This window comes from Seriola lalandi, unplaced genomic scaffold (genome assembly GCF_002814215.2).
Source record: "Seriola lalandi dorsalis isolate HSWRI2012SDOR001 ecotype SW California unplaced genomic scaffold, Sedor1 jcf7180002054795, whole genome shotgun sequence".
NCBI classification, from domain to species: domain Eukaryota; kingdom Metazoa; phylum Chordata; class Actinopteri; order Carangiformes; family Carangidae; genus Seriola; species Seriola lalandi.
In genome coordinates this window covers 3,673,222-3,681,610 of record NW_019525348.1, presented here as the reverse complement: position 1 = coordinate 3,681,610, position 8,389 = coordinate 3,673,222, and positions in this window count along the sequence as shown.

Sequence of the window (8,389 nt, the reverse complement as noted above, 5' to 3'; positions counted from 1 at the left end):
CCCCCCCCCCCCCCCCCCCCCCATTTTTACCCCATTAATCATCTCTCTGCACCTCAGACATATCTTGTAGCCCTTTAAAGGGCCTCTACCCCTATGTTGGGAACCACTGGACTACACTAACCAAGTATTTAAAAGTAGATCTGCCCTTACCAAATACAACAGTAAAATACTCAAATTTATGCACATATGCATCAACAATCTAATAATGTAAAATCTAATAATATATCACACAAGAGCTATTTCCTGCAGAACAAGTACAATACTTTTACTTTGCTCACTTCAGAGTAGTAGTAAATGTTAAGAGCAGGAATTTTACTTGTAATTAGGTATTTTAGGATTATTGGTTTTTGATTAAAAAAATGACCTGAATACTTCTTCCACTTTCTACCACTGACTTTTGTTTTAATGGTTTCATCTAACTATGTAAATGAATGTCTCAGTCTCAGTTTTAAGCTTGACAAAAATACGAAATTGAAGAAATGGTGGTGACACACCGGGAGTTTTGTCAGTGTAAGACAATAACACTTTCAGTGGTAAACAAAGAGGTGAAGAACACTGTGAAATCTCTGTTTTTATGGGATTAAAGCAGCAATACTGAGGCAGTTTCTTGGGCACTGTTGCCCATCAGAGTTGCCCAAAAAATTGCCTAGTGTATCACCGCCCTAAGTCATGTCTGTGCCGTAATAGTAACAATATAAAAAGGATTGAAATGTCTTTTTGTATGACTCAGCCTCCTTAAGTTACAGAATTCAAAAAGTCAGGAAGCATAACCCAGTATTTAATGCCAAGATGTCTTTATTCAAAAACAACAGCAAACAAAAACAGTCAGAGACAAACAGATGTTTTCAATGGACAATGATGTAGCAAGAATACAAGATTACCTCATTCCACACTTTCACAATGTCATCATGAATGAGTATGATGAAATCTGACTTAAGATATTACATAAAAATGAATCATAGAGACACGAAAATTACCTTTGGTCAGTGTGTCAGAGTCTACGTTTTGCAGTCTTCCTCTGCAAGTCCATGGCAAGTTAAAGCCTGGGTGTGTGTGTGTGTGTGTGTGTGTGTGCTTTGAGGTCAGCTGTCACGCAGAGAAGATGATGAAACGGCTGTCTGCCTGGTGGAATACCTCTGCAGCCCCATTTTCCCATGCCCTATGCCTCTTTAAAGTTACATCTCAAAGAGGTATATGCATAGGAAAAAGGAACAGCGAGTGCAAAGAGCCCTGCCGCCCCGCCGCCGCACACCGGAGCCTGGAGGGCAGGGATGTAAAACACCCAGTCGGTTACATGACTGCATGTGCAACAGAAGTAATGACTTACATATTTCTCCGTCTGACTGAGAGAGATTCACTCGACATACAGAGGCAGAAAGCTTTGAATATAAAAATGAACCAACATACACGCTCTACTTAAAAAAAAACAAAACAAAAAAAAAACAAAGCAGATGTAAACAGTTCTAGTTTCTAAATTGTAGGAATCAGTTTATAACACACATGAGAGACTAAGAGGACTTACCCCGTAAAGCAGCAGATGAGTCTCTCCTGGGAAAGCACCTCCTGTTGGCCATTTATCCTTCTGAGGGACCTTGAAGATGTTTGAGAAAGACAGCAGAGTAGCTGTTGTCTTTGCTCACTCAGCACTTATCCTCCCTCCTTGCTTCCAAGCCAGGGCGAGACACCTGTGGAGACAGAGAAAAAAAAACAAACTGTTTCAGTACATTGATACACATGGCTCGGATGACTATGCAAAGTTCATTGTCTATTGTGCCCAAGTGCCCCCAGTTAGCAGTGAACTTGTTCCAGTTATCACCTATAACATTTATCTTACACGGTTATCTGGCACATGCTGCAGACGTGGTGGAGCAGAGCACGGAAGAAGGGAGAAGTTGAGAACGGCTCGTTCCTGCCGTTGGAAAAGTTTCTTATCTGTTCAGGGTTTTTTTTTTTCTCTCTCTCTTTCTCTCTCCCAGAAGAGGGGCCCCAATGCTTTTCAACACTCAAGGTCTCTAGACAAGGACTCTCAGGGTGCGCAGAAGTGAGACGCTGACAAACACACACACACACACACACACACACCACACACACACACACACACACACACACACACACACACACACATGCACACACACACACAGGGGCCATGTAGTGTGTAGCGGAGGGAGTGTTGTGGCATGTCAAGGCCAGTGCAGTCGGCCGAAGATGAAACTCTTTTCTCTGGATCTCTGAGTTTGCACCATTAAGAGCAGCAGTCATATATCACAGGGTTTAGTAAAGGAAGACCTGTCTTGGATGAGCGTGTCGGCCCAGTTGAGGTCATCTCCTGTCACATAGGAAAATATCTCTGAGCTATAAAGAGAGTTGCATAGTATCGACGTCTTTACAAGTATTTTCTATATCCTTTATCATTTCATCCCTCACATGACAAATGAGTGTCTCAGTCTTTGTGGAGGCTGATGTGCGCTCTGTATCTACAGTAAGGCTTTGTGTTGAAATGTTAACCCTACATTTACAGCAAGCTCCTATTCAAGTTCTGTGAAAAGTATTATGAAAGTGTCTCATCAAAACCAAATTTAAGGAAGTACAGTGTATGTATATTAAACAACAGTTTGGCCCTGAATCCTACGCTCCATCTCGCCTGTCTGGGGGCCAAACACTGTTTAATTGCACAGCTGAGCTTCGGATTCAAAAAATATTCAAGAAGAAAAAGAAGTTTGTCTGAGCTATCTGATGTGGGTAAGCAGAAAGTGACCCTGAACTCCTCTGGTGTATAGATGATTGTACGATGAAATACTTTAATGGTTTGATTTTGATGCATTTAAGCTTTTCTGACTAAAGAATCAAAGATGGACTATTTAATTCACTCTCCAGTCTTATAAATCTACAGTACATGTGCAGGGAGTGATTTGTATTTGCATTTTGATGTAGACATGAAGTTCTGAAAAATCCAATTCATTTTTGGACCCTTTGTTGTGTGTTGGAAAAACATCTACACAGCATTCTGCACGTGGCTAGTGGTGTCGTTCATTCCCTTTCTGTAGGCATCACACAAAAATGAAATCACACAATATAAGAATGGTCGTTTGTGGCCATTTTTCATTGCGTTTACAGCAAGAAGGTGTTCCCTTTTTTTTTTTGCAAAAGTGATTGTGTTTCCTGCCCTGCAGTGAGACATTATATAGATCCTGCACACCACCACTCGGTGGCAGCAATTTCAAGCCCTGACTGGAGGCAGACTGAGGTCAAACACTATTTGTATATATAGAGTAATAGTAGATATTCGTTCTTATGTACTCTGAATTACATTTAGGGCAATTCTGCAGTATATGACAGTGCAGTGAGTGGTAACAAGTGAGGTCATATACCCATACTGACAGTGTCTGAGCCGTGCCCTTTTGGTAAGACGGAGACAAAGCTATTTGATGAAGGTCTGACGAGCAGCCGCATATTTGGAGCATGCAGTAGTCAGAGAGAGCCAGTATTTAGCCTTCTACTCTGTTATCAACACGTTCTGCACTTATACAATAAATCCAAGGTTCAGCATCCTCTCCCCTGTCTTCTTCTTTGGACACATATTTGAAAAAACAAATGGCAAAAAACAAACAAACAATGGATTACCAGTGTACTCTACAGCAGCAGTTCCCACTACATCAAAATGACAGACTCATTCCCTCCATGTCTCATGAGGGCTTCCTTTTAATTGGGTAAATTTTAACATGCAGCTTTTAAAATCCACTCTTGTTTCTTTTCTTTTCTTTTTTCTTTTTTTTTTTTTTGCACTGTTTCATCTGAGTGGGGCCAAATTTGCAGAGTTCAGCAGAAATGTCTCACTCCATGGGAAAAAAAAAAAAAAAAAAGGCAACAAAAGCTGCTTGTTCATCTAAACACATCTTCCAGGGAGCAGGAGCGAGTTCACTCAGCACAACATTTCACAGGCAAAATGTGGTTTAAGAATTTGACACTTTGACAGGATGAGGATGAGGGTATAATAATTTCATCAGTCTCAACACAACAAACACCTGTATTTGTCTTTGGGCTTGAATTGGCAATTTGGGGGATCTGTCATACTCATTAACAACAAACAGGGACTCAGGTTGACTCTAAAGAACCTGCTGTGCATCTGCAGGGGAGAATGAGCCGCAAATGACTTTCTATATTTGGTTTTGCAATTTCGGGGAGTGAAGACGTTATTATCAGCCGTACTAGCAGCTTAGCTCTAGTCACTCTGTCGGTTGCTCCACCATTATGGTTTAAATGTCTCTAGTAACAGTTAGCAGACTGCCATGAAATTATGTACAAACACTCATGGTTCCCCGAGGACTGTTTCTGGTAATCCCCTGCTTCTCCTCTCATGTTACCGTGAGTCTGACATTTTACTTTTGGCTGCACCACAACAGCGGGGTCAGTCCGAGGTCAGTCCTATAAACGTGAATGTCAGTGACTGACTGATGAAGTTACACCATTGGTCGGCTGGTGTTCTCCCATTGGTTGTTTTGCACTTTCAAAATGATTTAGCTTGAACAATCAGTGTTGCCAATTTAGCGCCTTTGTCGCTAGATTAACTGACTTTTCAGACTCTTTTACCATCATTTTATCTAACAACAAATCTACTGACTTCCAGGATGAACCTTATCGACTTTCCGTAGAGGAGATCCTGCAGTGTTGCCCAGCTCTGCGGGCACACTTCTTTATACTGAGCACACGGCAGCTGACATGAAGGCGCTTCAACCTTTCTCTGAGTGAGCATGTTACAAGTAAATATGGCTGAAATCACAGCACAGTCATACAATCAGGTTGTGATGGTGAGATTGAAGCTTGATGAAGCACTGAACCAGCACTGCAAAGTGGTTCCAGAGAAGGCTCATTTCTTGATGCTTCATGTAAACACAGTGACATCTACAAAAAAGCAAATCCAAACGTTTGTATGCTGCAGTATCAGGGAAGGGAAACCATCTTTATTCTAAGCAGACCTTTATAGTTATTACTACAAAAGCAATTAACTTATGTCCTTGAAAAAATACATTTCAATAAACTTAAAGCATCTTTATATATGTTACACTATGCTGATACTTCATTGGGAGAAATAAGATCAAAGTGTTGTCAAACTGGAGAAATCTTAGTTTTCCTCGGTGGATCAATTGCAAATACAACCAGTCAATCAGTGTTATAAACCAAAAACTATGAAATTCATAATTTCTCTCAATCGCAAACAAAAGCAAACAAAAGCAGTCACGTGGTGCGGTTACGCTATAAAATGTCATAAAATTAAACACGCATCAACACGCCAGAAAAGCTCAGCTACACTCGACACACACTTCGAAGCCCAGATGTCCCACGTAACATGTCAGGACTGTAACAGTGCAGAGCAAGTGAAAGCGACTGCTGGTTAACATATCGTCTTAATGGGCCGTGTTTCACTCACTGTTTCATACTTGTTCCGTTCTCTGACAACAGAAACAGTAAAACATGTGGATGGATTGCCATGAAAGGATGAATCCACTGACATTGGTTTCAACTGTAGCCTCACAAACAGGTCACATTCTCAATATCTCAAATCTACAAGATGGATCGGCACAATTTGTCGTACAGACGTTCAAGATCGGATGATGAGTTTTCAATGCTTTCTGGGTAAATTGTGTAGAACTCTGGCCTTTTGTCAAGCTAAAAAATGTGGCTGACTAAGCAACCGTGTCAAACCACTTGTTCACAGCAGAAAATGTTACATGTTACAGTTACATGGACATTTTACAGAGAAGATTTAGTGAAGAGTTTAATAATACAAAAATTAGTGAGTGCAGGGCCGACCTGCAGCAGAGCTGAGCTGCTGCGGCTTCTTCATGTGGCAGGTCTCAGCGCTCGTGCTAACTTGTCAGTCAGGCTTAGGATAGTTTCTTTGGATAAATGAAAATGACAGGCGTTGTCATGACTGCTGTATGTTTCCAGCGGATTACTGAGCCGTCTAAAAATGATTTCCCTTCTCCTTACTCACTCCACAATGTTGTGAGTCATGTTTTCCTTTTCTTTTTCATTTGGTGCCACTGGTCACAAGCAGGTGCCACTGATTGTTACCATGGAAATGTGGGTCTTAGTTCAGAGTTAGCTGGGAGGGTGAAACTGTCTAACAGGAAATAAACTCATCTGAAAGCACAATTAAGACTGGCCTAACACTGTGTCTTAGATTTCAGTTTGTCCAATATTTTTATTTATGGCCAATATCTGCAAATATATTATAAATTCTGCCGTGTATAAATGCACTGCTAAAACCAATGCCTGTATTTTAAGGTAATGAAATCATATATCTTCAGAGACTCGTTCAAGAACAGAAGTGCACACCCTGAGCAGTTTCTATGTGCAGCAAATCATTTGTCATTATTTGCAACTTATTTATGTGCAACTGAAAACAGGATGCTTATCGGTAAAAATCTGAAACAAACTTTGTACCTCAGCTTTTATCGATCTCACAGTTTCGTTTTCTTTGCAAAGAACATCACAGTCTCCCAGAGCCTCTCGCACGGCTGTTGACACTTTGTCTTTCTTTTTCTTTGGTGAGCTTTAGCTGTCCTGGAGCCATGGTTTAAAATGTTACATTGTGAAATATTGATTTTTTTTTCTTCCTGTTAGCATTAGAAAAACAAAGTGTTGCATTCACTACAATGTAACTTGCTGAACAATGAAGAAATAACTGTCTTTATCTCCTTTATGACAACGTTGGTCCAAGGTCATTTAGAAACAAAAAAATGTCTTTAATAGCTAAGCCCATGCCAGCGCTTGCCATTATGAAGACATTCTTTTCAGTGTGAAGATGCCACTTTGTTGCGCACCTCTGGGAGGCTGTGAGTCTGGATTCCTGTGTCTCCCTCTGCCTTCTCCCAGCAGTTAGTGAATTTTAACTTCCCCTCCCTCCATTTCCCTTGTTGTGTTGTGCTTCGCTGCAGGAATGCCGGTCATGCAGTTAAACAGATGGAGAGGGAGGGGGTTGGGGGGCTCCCGGGGCCCCTTCATGTAGGGGCCAATCTACATCAGACAGGGGGGCTGACAGAATAAGGCCACGGAGTGGTGAGACAAGCACCTCAGCCAGGTTCTCTGTGGAGCCGGACCACCATGACGCCACCTGGCTCCCAGCAGGAGGCTCAGGAGTTCAAGCATCCGGGGGCTAAAAGTTCTCCTCACCTCTGAGCGGGTACAGCTCTTTTCATCTGCTCCGTGTAGGTGTGGTGTGTGTACGTCTGAGAGGGGAGGAGGACGAGGAGGGGAGGAAGAGAATCGCAGAGCATGATGAAGAGCTGCTGTGAACCTTAACGTCAGGCTCTGCTTCTCCTACATAAAGCTGAACACATGCAAACCAACAGAAGCTCACGTTGCCTCAACGCTTTTTAGTGTAGTGTGAACATTTTGAGTGCATAACCTCATTTTACATTTAAATGAATGTCTTCGGCTTAATTTTGCTGCTTGTATGTTTGTAAATTGTCTTTCTCTGCTCTCCGCAACACACAGGAATCTATTTGTAGCTCACAGCCAGCTGTAATGGAAACCAGATATTGTTTGACCTCAGGCTTTTTCAGGACTCTAATTCATGCGCTCATATCATTCAAGGCTGTAGACCACACCGCCTGCAATCATTTTTTTCCCCCCTCTTCTTCTTCTTCTTCTTCTTCTTCTCCTCCGTTACACCGGGCGTTTACTGCATCTGACACACAGTTACTGACAAAGAGTAACAGCAGCAGGAGTTTGGATTTTTTTCAATGTAGTCAAAGTTGCTGTTCTTTCACACTTGACCTTAGAGACATCACTTTGACGTTTCACATATGTAAAATCATTGGGGTAAATTCATGAAATGCTCAGTGGAAATCTGATAAGGGAGACTTTTAATGTGCATGACCTGTGTTCTCATATTTTCTATTGTGAAGATGTAGATTTTAATAATCATGGATTTGATAACAACATATTGTGAAATATTTCTCTTATTTCATTGTCGTATTTTTCTATTTGCCCTGTTAATATTTGTCTTTTGATGATGATGATGATAATGTCTCTATGATTTATATCAGCTGGTCATTTGTCACCAGCTGGTTCCTGGTTGCTGTTTAATAGGGGTCACAGAAACGCTGAAGAAGGCCAAGAGCTGAAAGGCATTTGTTTCTAATTGCTGCCATGCCCATTAAAAGTGATATAAACTTATTTTGTGCCTTTTTGGTCGGCACCCAATATACTTTTTAGATACTGGGTTGAGCACACCAGATCTTTTGTTATAACCTTTGAGCTCACCGCCATCTGGATTTCAGTGAAAATCAAATAACAAAATTCAGCGAAATGATTCTTTTCCTGTCACTGCGACTCTCACGTTCTCTGTGGCTCCTTTTAAACAGAGACGCTGCCATGTTGACGT